Source organism: Corvus hawaiiensis, chromosome 30, assembly GCF_020740725.1.
Source record: "Corvus hawaiiensis isolate bCorHaw1 chromosome 30, bCorHaw1.pri.cur, whole genome shotgun sequence".
Taxonomy (NCBI): domain Eukaryota; kingdom Metazoa; phylum Chordata; class Aves; order Passeriformes; family Corvidae; genus Corvus; species Corvus hawaiiensis.
The window spans coordinates 10723408-10738721 of NC_063242.1; the positions used below are offsets into that span (position 1 = coordinate 10723408).

General features: G+C 36.2%; 1 long non-coding RNA gene across 2 annotated transcripts in view; it reads left to right on the plus strand.

Moving 5' to 3' along the window:
* The window catches only part of LOC125318615, a 131884-nt gene that overhangs the window by 35992 nt on the left and 80578 nt on the right, over positions 1–15314 (plus strand). The gene's annotated exons all lie outside the window — the stretch shown is intronic.

The following is a 15314-nucleotide window of genomic DNA, read 5'->3' on the forward strand; positions in this document are numbered from 1 at the left end:
ATATCCGTGCTGTCTGCTTGGTATGTCACAGAATGAACCAGATTAAAAGAAGGAACAATGATCAGACTTTATAGGAAATATTCTTATTTTGTCTTAGAACTGCTGTAATCGCATTGAAATAAATATGTTAATTCCTTATTTTCTCTCTTCCTCCCCACCCCTGCCTTGTCCTGCCATCCCCCTCAATTTGTGGTACAACAAGAATTCAGACTTCTGTGTGCTTCCCAGTCTAAAAAAGGTGGTTAAACTCTTTCCTCACTGACCTACAATCTCTTTTGTTATTTAACTAATTCATGAACTGGTTCATAGGAATGACAAAGGATGCTTATACCTGTAATAATCACTTTCTGGTGATAAAATTTTATCATATTTAGAATTCGCTGTCAAATCAGCCTTCAGAAGTACGTGGAAATTTGACTTTATAAGAACTTTGTGTAAAGGAACCAAGAATATATGAACACATTTCCTGTCTGCTTTATCCTTTGGGATTAAAAATTATTTTACAGCTCTATGTCCAGACAAAGCACTTGCCAAGTAAGTAATTTCCCAATGTGCTGCTAAATGCTGTGCAACATCCCTAATATGACTCTTCCTTTGTAGAGCCATACAAAGAAGGTCAGTATCACTAATCTCTTCTTTCACATATGGGAATCTGTTTAAACTATTTACTGCTGGTATGAGACACCTAGACAAGGACTATTCCTGCCTTAAAATGAGTTTCTTAGGCATAAGCTTGACAACCTCTGATCTCTTTCGAGGACAGTTATGCTCCTTAGGTTCAGGCTATTTGGGAAAAAGATAGCTAGGAAGTTTATAACAGAAATTACCCTTGTAAATTGAATTCCATACTTACTTTCTCCTGCATTTATACTGCAACTTAAGTTCTGTTACTCTTGGCCTGAACTCCATATCAGTCTGGAGAGAATCCAGGTTTCAAAATCGTAGATCATCCTGACTGATGATCTTAAATGTAATAAAGGCCAATCGTTTGAGTAGGATAATAGCTCATATTGGTTTCTTAGTATATAAATCTCTTCAAAAGCTTTTTATAGAATGATCTACATCTCCTTATTACATAAAGATAACTTAGAGATATGCAATGTGGAAATAACTTAAGTTCTATAAATGTTATTAAAAATTGTAATTTTGAAATATTTACATAGCCATTTCACTTGAAAAATTATTACAGTTAATTTTAGATCATTTGAATTCTGGTTAAATAGATTCTATAGAAATACAAAACCCAATTTTTCTTTAAAAACTGGATTTTAGGATACAGTTGTATAAATTGTATTAATTTTATTGTAAATATTCAACTTTTTACCTTGTAGAAGCATTTTGAAATTTTAAATACGCAAAATCCAGTGCTGACAGTTTGTTTTGGTTTGTATCTTTTGAGCGGAGAGGGAAGATAAAGAAAATTAGAACAACGTGAAATTTAAATTTGCAGGACATTATGTTCCTTAGATATTATTCATAAAAGACCTGATGCTAATAATTACTTTTTTCAATACATAAATTCTTCTGCAGGAGAATGAAGGCTAATGCTTTTGATCTCAGTCAATATATTACTTGGTCTACAGAAAAATCCACATATAAAACTTGGAGTAACTTTTACTTGAAGTTACTTCAGTTTCCACGAGGGAAAGTTGAAACTTAAATATCTCAGCTGATCTTCTGATACACTTCTGAACTAAGCTCCAAGAGAGCTATATTTACTGTTTGTGTATCTATGTTTAGAAAGGAATAAGCTACTTCCAATGCCATCTTATTTGTCCTGTCTTTTCTCAGGAGCAGCAGGAAGCACAGAGGGAAGCAGTGAGAATTCACAGTCAGTCATAATCTGTGTCACTGCATGCTGTGGGTGCAGCTCTCACATAGGGCAGGTTTTTATCCAGTGGAAAACTGGGTGCTGGTATTTCCATGCCCGATAATTGACTGTTATATGAGAACAGATTCAACTACCTAAGGTGAAAATTCACAGCAGCAGGGTGTAGTTCTGGTACCAGCTGCTCTGTGGCAGCAGGTCCTTACTGGCTGTACACAGCTACTTGGCTTTTAGGGGGCACTGCAGAGAGGCAGACTTGCAGTGTTGGCATGGGGTTTCCAGAAACACGCTCAAAATGATGATTAATGCTGCTCTGGGAGCACCCAACTCATGCTAGTGGAGTGGGACAGCAGGTCTTGAGCTGCTTGCAGCATATGCTGCAGGTGAAAAAAAGGCAGAGTTTAGGGTTAGTAGACTTTAAAGATAAAAGTAGGGTTGGATGCAGTGTAGTAGAAGGTAGTCTTGGTTTGACTGCTCAGTGCAGGTGTAAAGAGAAGTGGGAGATGGTGGAAGAACTTGTTTGGGGCTTTTTGTGTCAAATGGATGAAGGAACACCAATATGCTCAGTGCTGAACAGCCATGTAGGCTAGCAAGTAACCTGCTTTTCTGACTGAGCACTCAGCTGCTGCTGCTAGGTTGGTGAAATATGTTATGGATCTCTTCTCTTGAACACATGCTCAGCCTGCCCCATGGTTGGATCTGCAAGCAGGAAATTCAGCTAACAAACTGCTGGGGGAAAATTCGGCGTTTTAAAGTTCCTGGTCTTGGCTTCCCAGGAAGAATTGTAACTTTAAGCAAACCTTGCTTTGTTCCCTCATTAAGGAAACAAAACTTCCATGGGAAATGTTTCCACAATTACTATTTTTTTATTATCAATAAAACCAGAAAGAATAATTTAGCTTAAAATATTTTGGAATGACACAAGTTCTGTTATTTGCAGGGGTTTTGTCTTTTTTTTTTTTTTTTTTTTTTTTGATTGGTTGGGGTTTTTTGGGGTTTTTTTGTGGTTTTTATGTAGTTTGTTGTTGTTTTTTGGGGTGGTTTTAATTTTGGTTGGGTTTTTTGTTTGTTTTTGGTTTTTGTTTTAATTTTTTTGTTTGGGTTTTTTTGTTTTGGTGTGGTTTTTTTTGAAAACCATACTAATAAACTTTTTTTTTCCCTTTGGTGTTTAACACTGTAAGTCTTATTGAAACAATTTCATTTATTATCCTGCTAGTTTAAGTGATGCTTTACCTTTGCCTTTCTGGTGGCAAAGTACAGACTTACTCCATCCATCTCATCCACCTATCTGTCTCTTCTCAGATATATTAGCATTTGTGGGTTAGTTTTTCCCCACCTAATAGCTTGTAGTGCTACATATTAATTACTTTTTTTGTGAAGCAATTTATCCTGAAGTCCCTTGTTGACCAATCTTTTCTTAGCTTTGGTTCATGCCCTTTGTTTTTCAGCCCATTACTCTGTCAAATAATTTCAGGGCATCTGCCTTCTCTGTGCCCTTCAAAACTGTGTCTCTTAATCATTGTGTTGTGCTAATCACTTCTACCCTAATTAATATATACCTTACCTAATCTCCTTTCAGAACTCTCTTGCCTCATGTTACTATCGCAATTGCTCCCTGTCCCAAAGTTTGCTCTTACCATCTGGTTTATCAGATTGTGTCAGATATTCTGACTAATCATCTGTAGTAAGATCCACATAGCCTATATTAAAAACTCAAGCTCTGGGACCAAATATCACAAATTTGTGGCCAAAACCTGTGTCATGTCATCAGTTCAATGAAGACAGCAGGTGACATCCTAATATTAATGTTCATATTAAATTGTGGTCAGTATTTCCTGATAAAATTAAATACAGAAGGGAACAAATATACAGACACTTTCAAAATATTGTGAAGTATCAAGCCCTACTGGTAAGTGCAGGGGAATTAGATGAAATGTACTAAGATCTAATTGCTAGCCTGGTGTACTGGGTCTGCCTAGGATAGAGTTAATTTTCTTAATAGCAACTCATAAGGTGCTGTGTTTTAGATTTTTGGCCAAAGCAGTGCTGATAGCACTGCGAACAGTGCCTGTAAAGCATCAGTGCCTTCTACATGCTCAGTAAATTTGCAGATGACACTAAGTTGGGTGGGAGTGTTGATTTGCTGGAGGGCAGGAAGGCTCTGAGGAGAGATCTGGAAAGGCTGGATGGATGGGCTGAGGCCAATTGTGTGAGGTTCAACAAGGCAAAGTACTGGGTCCTGCACTTGGGTCGCAACAACCCCAGGCAGCGCTGCAGGCTGGGGAAAGAGTGGGTGGGAAGCAGCCCAGTGGAAAAGGACATGGGGATGCTGTTTTGAAAGCTGGCTAAACAGGAGCCAGCAGTGTGCCAAGGTGACCAAGAAGGCCAATGTCATCCTGGCTTGTATCAGAAATAGTGTGGCTAGGTGGATTGGGGAAGTGATTGTTCTCCTGTACTCGGCACTGGTGAGGCCACACCTCAAGTCTTGTGTTCAGTTTTGGGCCCCGCACTAAAAGAAGGACATTGAGATGCTGGAGCACGTCCAGGGAAGGGCAATGGAGATGGTGAAGGGTCTAAAGAGTGAGTTATATGAGAAACAGCTGAGGGAGATGAGGGTGTTTAACCTGGAGAAGACGAGTCTCAGGGAAAACTTTGTTTTCTACAACTACCTGAAAGGAGGTTGCGGCCAGGTGAGGGTTGGCCTCTTCTTCCAGACAACCAGTGACAAGACAAGAAGAAATAGCCTCAAGCCAGGAAAGGTTCAGTTTGGGCATTAAGAAGAATTTCTTACTGAAAGGGTTGTCAAGCATTGGAATGGGCTACCTGAGGAAGTTATGGAGTCACCGTCCATGGAAATGTTCCAGAAATGACTGGCCAGGACTCTTGGTGCTATGGTATTCAAGTCAAAGGTTGGACTCAATGATCTTGGAGGTCTTTTCCAATTTTAATGATTCTATAATTCTATGATTCTGTTTCTCAGTCTATCCCTGTCACAGTGAACAGGCTGGGAGAGGACAAAGCCAGTAAATGACCTGAAATAACTGCAAAGGTATGCTGTACCCTATAATGTCATGTTCAGCAATAAAAATGAAAAAAGGGAATTTTAGGAAGGTTCTGCTCAGGCATCAGTCTACCCTTGGGAAGCAGTGAGTGATTGCCTTTGTGTGGTGATTTTGGCTGTGATGGAGTTAATTATCTTCATAGTGGCCAGTACAGGGCTATGTTTTGGATTTGTGCTGGAAATAGTGTTGGTAACCTAAGGATGTTTTTGTTATTGCTGAGTAGTGCTCACACAAAGTTAAGGCCTTTTCTGACCCTCATACTGCTCAGTGAGTGGGCTGAGGATGCCCAAGAAGTTGGGAGCAGACACAGATGGGACAGATTACCCCAACTGACCAACCCTACCCATCTGAATTATGTTTGTCAACTTCAGTATGTCCCCAAGATTCAGGGTTTTCTTAAAGTTTACCAATAAAAACTAGTGCCCTTCCTTTATTAGTTTATTCATTCTTTTCTTCTTTTAAAGAATAAATCTTGGTGAAAAGAAAATGCAGAGTACTATCTTTTTTTTTACTTTTAGTTTCATGACTTTTGGTATTTATTTTCCCAAGCCTTTCATAAAAAATGCTTGGTTATGTGTCCTAAAATGAACAGCGATGCTCTAATGGCTCTTGTTCTATTTTTTTCATTTAAATATGCCATATTTACCTGAATAGTCATTATACCATGATAAATTACTTTTATAACTTTACGCATTGTAATTAATCATATCTATTCCAGGCTAATATCCCAATATAAGCAAAAAGGTGTTTTGCTCAGTGTTTGTTCATAATTGGCATAGTCTATGCATTACATTAATATTTCCACATTTATTCAAAGACTAAGCCCTAGAAATTCTCCCTGCACAAACTTATGTATTTTCATTTCTTGCAAAAAATTTAACACCGTGATTGCATGTTGATATTTCAATAATGCTGTTATGAAGACAAGAGGTAGATGTCTTTTGTGTATATATATGTATAGGTATTATGGATGACATAACATTAATGACAAAAACACATGTAACAAAATGCCAGAAGGAGGTTTAAAATTGAATTCAGTAATTTATACGGACCTTGACTGTCATTATAATACTGATGTGTAATTGCAGAAATTAAGGCACACAGTGTTGATCAGTGAGTAGCTTCTGTTTAATAGATCCCCAGATGTATTGGTGGTCATGAGAAAACAATATAAAGGTGAAACTCATCAAGGTATATTTTGCATGTAAATATATGACTGCTCATGGTTGCTTCTAAGGGTTTGTCCTTAAATAAGAGGCTAGAGAAGAACATATTGGAAAGTAACTGAAATTATATTGAGGTAGTTTTTAATTAATCTCCCAAGATGTGAAAAATCTTTCACTAAGATATTCCCAGTTGTATGACTTATTGTTGAGATACTATTGTCAGCTCTGGCTGAAGTTGATATACTGCCTATGATTCTATGCTAACTATGTGAAATAGGCTGCAATTTTATATATAATTTTTTTTCACCTCAGTTTCTAGTTTTTTTGGCAGGATGTGGAAAATTAATACTATTGAGTTATTTTCTTGAGACCTAGCATATCATAGGTTCATAACTGAAGAAAGTACTGGATAGTTTCTGCGTTAAGTAACAGCATTTTGTCACCACAAGAGAATCACTTATCAGTTGGGAAGACAAAGTACTGAGAGCCAAACTAACTCTCTCAAAACTTAATTTCCTCAAAAGCAAAAGGGTATTATTACAATAATGGATGTAAATAGAAAAAGGTAATTCAGAACAAATGGGGACAAAAGACAGAAAACATAATTAAACTTAAAAAATTGAGGGCATGATGTGTCATTCTAATTGGAAGGAAAACACTGAAAATGAGCAGATGGTACCATTAACTAAATCAATTATGGGGCCCATACTGATGTAATAAGGATTGTGTTGCCGTGAATCATCTCACATTTACTTACATACCACACTTTTGATAATGAGTATTAATGACTTGGCAAAAACACTTACAATTTTTAAGGTTTTATTTTAAGCCAAGGAAGAATTAAATTTCTGGAGAACTGAAACATAGGTTTTTTTAATTGCTGTTTTTTCCAAACATGAGGTGTAAGCACACATTATCTGTGAACCACCCAGCACTCTTCTGATATTCAAAGCCAGTAAACAGACATTAACAAACTAAAAGTATGCACTTAAGCCAATACTTCCACTAATATGTGACAAAAGTCTCGTAAAAGTTCACTTAATCCTGCTCTTAATGAAATTTTGACTTGCTGAACATGACATATCATAATTTTAGATGAGCTAAAAGGGGAGTGAAGGACGATGGAAGAATATGATCTATTTTAGTGAGTTTATCAAGAGTCCACATTGAGAAGGAAGAAGGAGAATACACTTGAGCATGGAGAAAGGTTGTGTTTGTCAAAATGGTTACTTCTTATTACCTCATCCCGCAGCCATATGGAGGAGAGATATCCAGCAGGCAGGAATTGTGCAGCAAGATTGATTTATTTAATTATTTTACAAACTTTTTATAGACTTTTTTCTTCATAGTCTAATTGGACAAAGGATCAGCCACCCCTTGAGGTGATTGGCTAAAATCCTAAAATATCCATTGTCAAAATATTTTCCTACTGTACTATAAACAAAGCTCTGCAAGGTCGCAGGTGTTCATGGTTTATAAACTCTGCGAATATCTTCTGTGAGAGAGAAAAGTATCCCACGGACTTAGAAAGTAGCAAGAAAAATTCTTGCTAGCAGCATTTCTGTATCCACAATTTCTTGAGATGGAAACATGTTAAAATTAATGAAAGTACATGCTTTCCTAAATTGATGAAAATTGATTTGAGTACAATGTGTGAGTTTTAGACTGAGAAATTTTAACTTGATTTTAGTAAATAGGTAGGCAGAAGAAAAAGTTTACTCAATTTTATAGTACATTCTTTACACTGAAACTGCCACTGAAACTTTCTTCAGGCATTAAGCAAACGTAGACATCAAGCAGAACTTCATCATCTAGACCAAAAGGAAATTACTGGAAACACCAATTGGTTGTATTCAGTTTGCAGCAACTACTTGTTATCTGTAAATGTGTCTCCTTAATATCAAAAAATTGTAAAGAACAGCACCCACTGCATCTTATGTCTGTTTTCTTTGTGTTGCCCTTCAAAGATCAGCTTTTCTCACAATCTAGTAGACAAAACAAAGTACAAGACTGTAAGGTCCAAATGTTTTCTCCTTCTAAACCTAATGAAAAATGTTATTCAACAAGATTATTTAAAAGGAGACTGGGAATATAGATAAATAAAAAGAATATCAACAACAACAAAACACTAATATATTAATTACTAAAATACAAACATATCAGCTATGAAGCAGTAGGGTTTCTAACTGAAAATAATGCAGAACTGAATACAATGAAAAAAGAGAACGGAATATACTGCATTGTGGAAATGAAACCTGAACTTTTGTTTGACAGCATTGGGGTGGTGATAGTGAAGAATTTATTGTATTTTATGACACTGTTACAAATCCCTCCTTTCCATTTCTTCTCTTACTGAAAACCCCAAGGTACGGGTTCTTTGCTCTTCTTCAGTTACTGTAATCCCTTGTTGATCGTTTATTCAGCTTACAAGCAGGAAAATAAGTATTATCTGAGAGACAGAAAAAGTTACTTTCTATACACTTTTGACAACAACACTGGAATTTAATCGTGTCATGTCTTGTGTGTCATACACTACCATTTATGTGTGGATTTTCTATTATTCCTTTAATAGAATGGTGTGGGAGATAAGGAAAATGCTCCAAGGGCAAGAAACACAGGTAGTACTTCTTTTAGTCCTCTAGAACATCATATTACTACCTACTTTCTTGCATGTTCTGAAGTTATAAACCCCATTTTGCTATGTTAAAGTAATTCATGAGGAGCCCATTTGCTGGATTTTTTGACATTGTTGACCAAGCTGAAGAAGAGCAAAACTGGATGAAAAGAGATGTGCCAAATAGAAAATGTGGAATATATACATATAATAGTCACATTCCCAGTATTACCACATCCGAACCGATAGATTTTACCCCTGCATTTTCATGATGCCAGAAATGAGATTTTAATCTCAAGCATTGAGGGGATAACTTTCTTACTGATATCTTCAGTCTGGAAGTGAAGTAGCTTTGAAGGTCAAGCAGCTCTGAAGGGCACAGGTATTGTAATCCTGAAGTATAAGGTTTGATATCTCAGACACATAAATCACTTAAAATGTTGGAGTGGTATTAAGAAACCAAATTTAATCTTTAGATAAATATCTCCGGGTTATGGCTGGCTTGACAATTAACTGTCAGTGTGTAATTTCAGTTTTTAATGCCTCAGTTTAGGAGTTGCAGTTTCAAAACTTGCATTAAAAAAACCCCCTGTAAATTGGAAGACTTTTCCTGAGAAATATAACTATCTAGGTGTACCTGGAGCTTTGACCTGAGATGCATTTACAGATCTCCCTTTACCAAGGTGAAATTTGTATCAGAGGAGGTAATGTAGGCAAAATACCTAGATTCTCTGCACAAAAATAGCAAACAGCCAGAAACCCCCAAGTTTCTGTAGCTCATCTTTTTATTTTTGACCCAGTATACTTTTGTAGTAGACCCACAGGTTTTAAGAGATCTTTACACTTTTTCTTCATGAAAAGGACTCAGTTCATAAAGCCCAATGCTTCCATAAGGGGAAAAAACCCAGAAGTGATGGAAGTATTCAATTTTTAGAAGATGAAGCAGCAGAATTTTCACTTTTATCACATCAACTAATATGAATATACTGAAGAAGTGCTTATATGAGGTAAAAGACAGCAATTCAGTTGCTCAGTATTTCTCAGAAATTCTGTAAATACTGAAAGTAAGTGTTAAAACATTTGAGCTTTTATATGCTTTAACTGTACTCTTGAGAATAGACCCCTAATTTGATTTGTAGTTTTGATAGAGTTTTTTAAAAATCTGGACTACACAGTGTGCATTATAATGGAGTTATGGAATGAAATTGCAACAATGAATAGTAAAATGGGGATTATTTTTTTTAGTTTCATGTGGACACATTGCACAGTAATTTAACCTACAGCAAATTAATGATGGTATTTACCTCAGAGTATACTTTAACTATAAAGAATGACTTCTTCTTGTGGTGCTATAACACTTTATCAGTCCAAAGACTCCAGTAATTGTAGCCTTTTTTCAGACTGCATGGTACTGTACATAAAAAATTCATGGTACACATATTCCATGTAAAGCACAAGAGAAGCAAACATATCTATCTCTCAGTGCAGTTGCAATGGTTGAGATATGGAAAAGTAATTCATCCCTCTGAAAATATTAGCAAGTAATTTTAGAAAAAGAAATGTCAGCTGCACCATATGTCCTATAAATGTCATCTGTAAAATAAAGAATTTTTTTATTCCAGAAACTGTAGCCTAAATTGCTTACCTGACTTTTGAAGAAATTGAAAATATCTGTAATGTGAATAATTATCTTAAAACCTATAAAATCTTATTTTCCTTTATTTTTTATTTAAAAGTACTACTCTGCAATGGGAAAAGGACTTATGTTATTTTGAGGCTGTGTACCTGCCTCATGCAGAAAAACATATTAATAATATATAAATATGAATGCGTAAATTAAAAGTCCCCCCTTAATTGCTGAAATACCATATTTTAAAAAAACGAAACCTCTCAAGCTGTCTCAAGTCCCTTCAAAGTTTTACTTCCTTCAAATCCTGGTTATTGCAGCAAGCCCCAGAACACATTGTTTTGTTTTTTTTTTTTTAAGATATTCTAAATCCAAGCGTGTTTGGCATTTTAGGCAACAGAAAGATAAAGTATTTGTTTAAAGATAATGCCTTTGTTTAAAAACATCTGTTTTGCCATGCTGTTGTTATATTTAGACAATTCGTTGCAGACTACTTGGCTTAGTTTCAAATTTCATTATCTGTCTTATATCAGAACAGGTATTAACTGTGTCACAGGAATTCGGATGAGTGGATGAGCTGATCTGCTATGGCACATACCATGTTAATTCTCTTCAAAACCTGTTATCCAAGACTGGTGATACATGATGGGCAGAAATAAGCTGTCATTAGTGCAACAATGTTATCTCTCAAATATGGAATTTCATAACACCTGGGTTTATATTGTATCATCTTATCTTTATGTAATATAACTTTCCAGTGAAGTCTTTCTCTGTCCTTAGGGCCACAAAGACTTCTTTCCTAGCTCTCTGTATGTGGTGGCCTGTTAACCCCCTGATTCTGTATGTTCCCCCTGTTCCCTGCCCTAGCCTTGGCCACTCCCTTTGTTTCTCCCTATTTGCTCCAACCCTGCCCAGGGACCACCCCTGGGCCCCTGACGAAACCACCCCGCACTCAGACCGCGTTGTCTCTCTACCTCTGAACATCACGAGAACAACATGTTATTAAAGCCATCTCAAACCCTCATGAGAGACCCTTCTCTACCTTCTTTACCACCACTGCATTGTAACGCTGCTGGCTGCCGGAGCCAGATCGCGGGGCTGTCCGAAATGGACTCCGGGATGCGACTGATCGCATGGCCCTAGGAAACCCCCGCTGAGCTCTCAGGAAGCTGCAGCCTGCTAGGCAGAGCCCAGTGGTTACAACGTCTGTATACAAGAGGAACAAGGTGTTCAGCTTTTGGATAGTCAGGATGGTCTTTAGAATTAGCTGGTGGCTGCAAAGGTTTTCTGTTCTATGAGGGGACTTGCCACAAACAATGACATTCTGAACACAAAAGAAAAGGCAACGATATCTAACAATGAAAGTATTGTAATTCAAGCTGATGTCCATGTTTATAAACTCAACTTTTGCAATGTTTTTCAACTGGTCTGTTCCAGATTTCAGAGTAAAATTTTTGAATAATTGTGCCTAGGTTTAAGTGAAACAATAATATTTAACATGGAAACAAAAAAAAAGAAATTCCCAAAGTAATTTAGTTTCAAAACCATGTTTTTTCAGCAGAAATAATTTTATATTCTTAATGAAAAAAAAAAAAAAAAATCAATGTATCTCTGTACACCAGCTTTTTTTTTTCCTACAGAAAGTGGAGTTTGTACACAAACCCAAGATTAAGAATACTTGCGATTTTCACTCTTTAATGTTCTGAGAGCTTAAACAAATTCTGATCTTAGAAGCAATTTCTTTGTTGCAGGTCATAGGTCTCTGTAGGCCAATTTTTCTTGGTTTTCATGGTCAAAATTGCCTTAGAAATTCATATAATTCATGGCAGCCTGTGAGATGACCTTCTCCCAGCCTACTCCACCATATTGTTTTACTGGGGGAAAGATTGAGTGGACAGTCTGTGATTCTGCTTTTCTGCTGCAAATAAAACTATTTTAAAGAGGAAGAAAAAGAAGGAAAATGTCTTGAAGGGTAAACACGAGATGGCAAGAAAACTTAGGGCAACACATTCAAACTATTTCACTTGCATATGGAAAGAGCATCACTGTGCAAAGAACTCATTTTTACAAATTAGGAGAATGGGTTACAGCAAGAAGATGAGACTTTTGAGCTATCTTCTTCCAGTGACTCATAGTACAGCTCTGTATGTGGAGCATGACATCATAAGCTATGGGATAACGTTTTGCTCTGTTGAGGTCAGCTGTCCCAGCCATGTCCCCTCCCAGTTTCATGTGTGCCCCCAGCACCACCTTGGTGGGGTGCTGTGAGAATGAAAAAAGGACTTGATGTTCTTTAAGTGCTGTTGCTTTCCAAAGACTAAAATATTCCTGTTATTAACACTGGTTTTTGTCACAAATTTAAACACAGAATCATAGAGGCTACTATGAATAAAATTAACTTGACCCCAAACTAGCAAAAACTAGTACAGAGTGTTATGAGATTTGGATAAGATTATCACCATGAACAGTAGTAGATTCTGTTCAGTGGCCAATGGCTTTCAGTCTGCCAATGTAAGTAGTTTACAGCAACAGATTGCCTCATTTATGTTTTTAATTATATGTTCAATAAAAGGATTATCATACATCACAATGAACTTTGAAGGTTGGCACTAATTGACAAAAAGTTTTTCAAGAGAAGGAAAATAGGAAAATTTTAATTTCCAGTTTGAATGGAAGTCTTAACTTCAGGGTATAATGTGACATTTTCTTGAAATATTTGTCATCTTAAGACTCACAAATTCCTATGGAACACCTCACATGGTTTGTGTGGAAGCAGGTTATACTTCAATAAGCAGTTTAGCAGACATGTTATAGTTTACACTCTGCAACTATTCCAGATTGAGGTATATCAAGGCCTTTAGCAGTCTAGTTGGAGACTGAAGCCTCAGGACAATATTTCATCATTATAGTCTTTTAAAATTCTAATACTTTCTTTAAAATATTGGAGGACAAAATTTGAAGGACAAATTTTAAGGGGAAATCTATCCCCACTAAACAGCTCTTTGGAAGAGAGGTTGTAAATTTTTTGTGTGTTTTTAAAAAGCCTAACATAATGAAGGTGTTGATTCTGACTTGAAGCTATATGAAAGCACCTGTGACACTGAGATATAATTTCGATGTTCAATTTTCCTTGCTTCATCTCCTTTGAGGACGTTGATGTTACATATTTCTGTGGTATAACTGATTGTTAAGGGCAGAAAATAAAGCTTCCAAAAAATGAAGTGGCAGAACTTGAAGATTTTTATCTCTTCATCCAGGCTAAAATTGGTTGAGTCAACAGGGCAATATAAGATAACAGCTGCAAAGGTTCTATGAAAAACAATTTTTAGGAACTACTAGGGAAAATTTTACACCTCCATTAAAATAGAGTTCACTTGTCACTGTGGGTAAGGCATAGGAAATAAAGGCACATATCTCTATCTGTCCCTGTAAACCATCTCTCAAAGAAAATAAAAAAGCTTCTGTACCTAAAAGGAGTACTAATAAGTAAAGAATTAATATCAAAACTAGGGAGGAAATTCAGGCGTACTACTAAAAGTAGATTCTTTATCACATGTTGTGTTAAATGTCAAATATTGTATTATTTTAGACAAAAGCAATTCCAAAGACAAGAGTTTGAAATGGTATCAAAGTCTAGGTATTATTCAGTTGGGCTGATAAAGATTGAAATTTATGTTTGATATGTATGATTGACATGAATACATATTAACAAATGTTGATATTAACTGAATGCAGAAATGCTAAGTGGTTTACTAATTAATAGAAAGATCAAATATAGTTAAAGTTTAGCTGAAACTTTTGGTAGACTGTAAACAGCATATTAAACTCTGATATGTTTGGCCTAAAATAAACTCAAGATCATTATTATCCCTTTGTCTATCATTTATACCTGGTTAATGCCATCTTATCCTAGTCCTGGCTGCGGTTTGGTAATAAAGAGACAATGGAAGAGAACATCAAAATGTCCCGAGAAATCAATAAAGCTGGAGCCTCTTGTGTATATTCATTGGAAAGCCAACAAAGCAATTTGTAAATTTTAAAGGTTCAGTGAAGGAAAAAAAACACACACAGAAGTCCAGATTGGTATATTAGAAGTACTTCTGCTTTTATATTGTGGTGTCTGCTCTTGCATGAGTTTTTTTTTTTTAATTGCAATAAAAACAGATCAAAGACAATGGGACAGTAACTCCTCATCTGTCACAAGCTACTGGATTTTTCAGATAATAGTTATTAAAATATGCTCTTGCTCCTCTGTTGATATTCCAAACATCTGTTACAGTATTCAAACTTTTGTAATTGAATCTGCAATTATGTTTAATGTTAGTTTAAGGGCTTAGAAAATCATACTTGTTTTCCATGTTCCAGGATTTTTTTCAATAATATATTAACAGTAATTGTAGGCTTTAAAATATTAGACTTCCGTCCTTGTGGCTACAAAAGTCTTGGTGTCCCCTGACTGAGAAGCATGAACCTCTTTTGATCGAAGAATAATTACACCAGGCTGCTGTGGTTAATGAAGGGTAAATCTCAAAAGTTCATGGTAAGAGTTCAAGTAATCATCCATAACTAGTTCATACTAGTCAGTCAGAGAATTAACCAGATGATTCACAGAGTTTCTCTTTCAGATTCATTGTTTATCACTGTCTCACTGACTGCACTTTTGTTATGAGCACAGGAAATACCATTTTTTAATTTCAGAAAATAGAGATAATGTGAATAGCAGAAGAAAGAGGTGCTGAAGAAAAACTCAGGAAGGGATTTCTAGTGGCTGACAGATGTATCAAAATCTTAGGCTAGAATTGAAAGAGAAGAATAAACCTGAGTTATCTATTTTAGCACAAGAAAGAATTCATCTAGGAGAATGAAGATGCAAGGGGGGAGATTGGACATTCAAGTTGGGTGAGGCTAGGCAGAATTCGAGAAGTGTTAGGGGGATATATGCAGGGCCAGCAGGAAGAGGAAGTTAAAAAGGCATAAAGATGTAAGACAGTCAGACAACAATTTTAATAGGACAGTC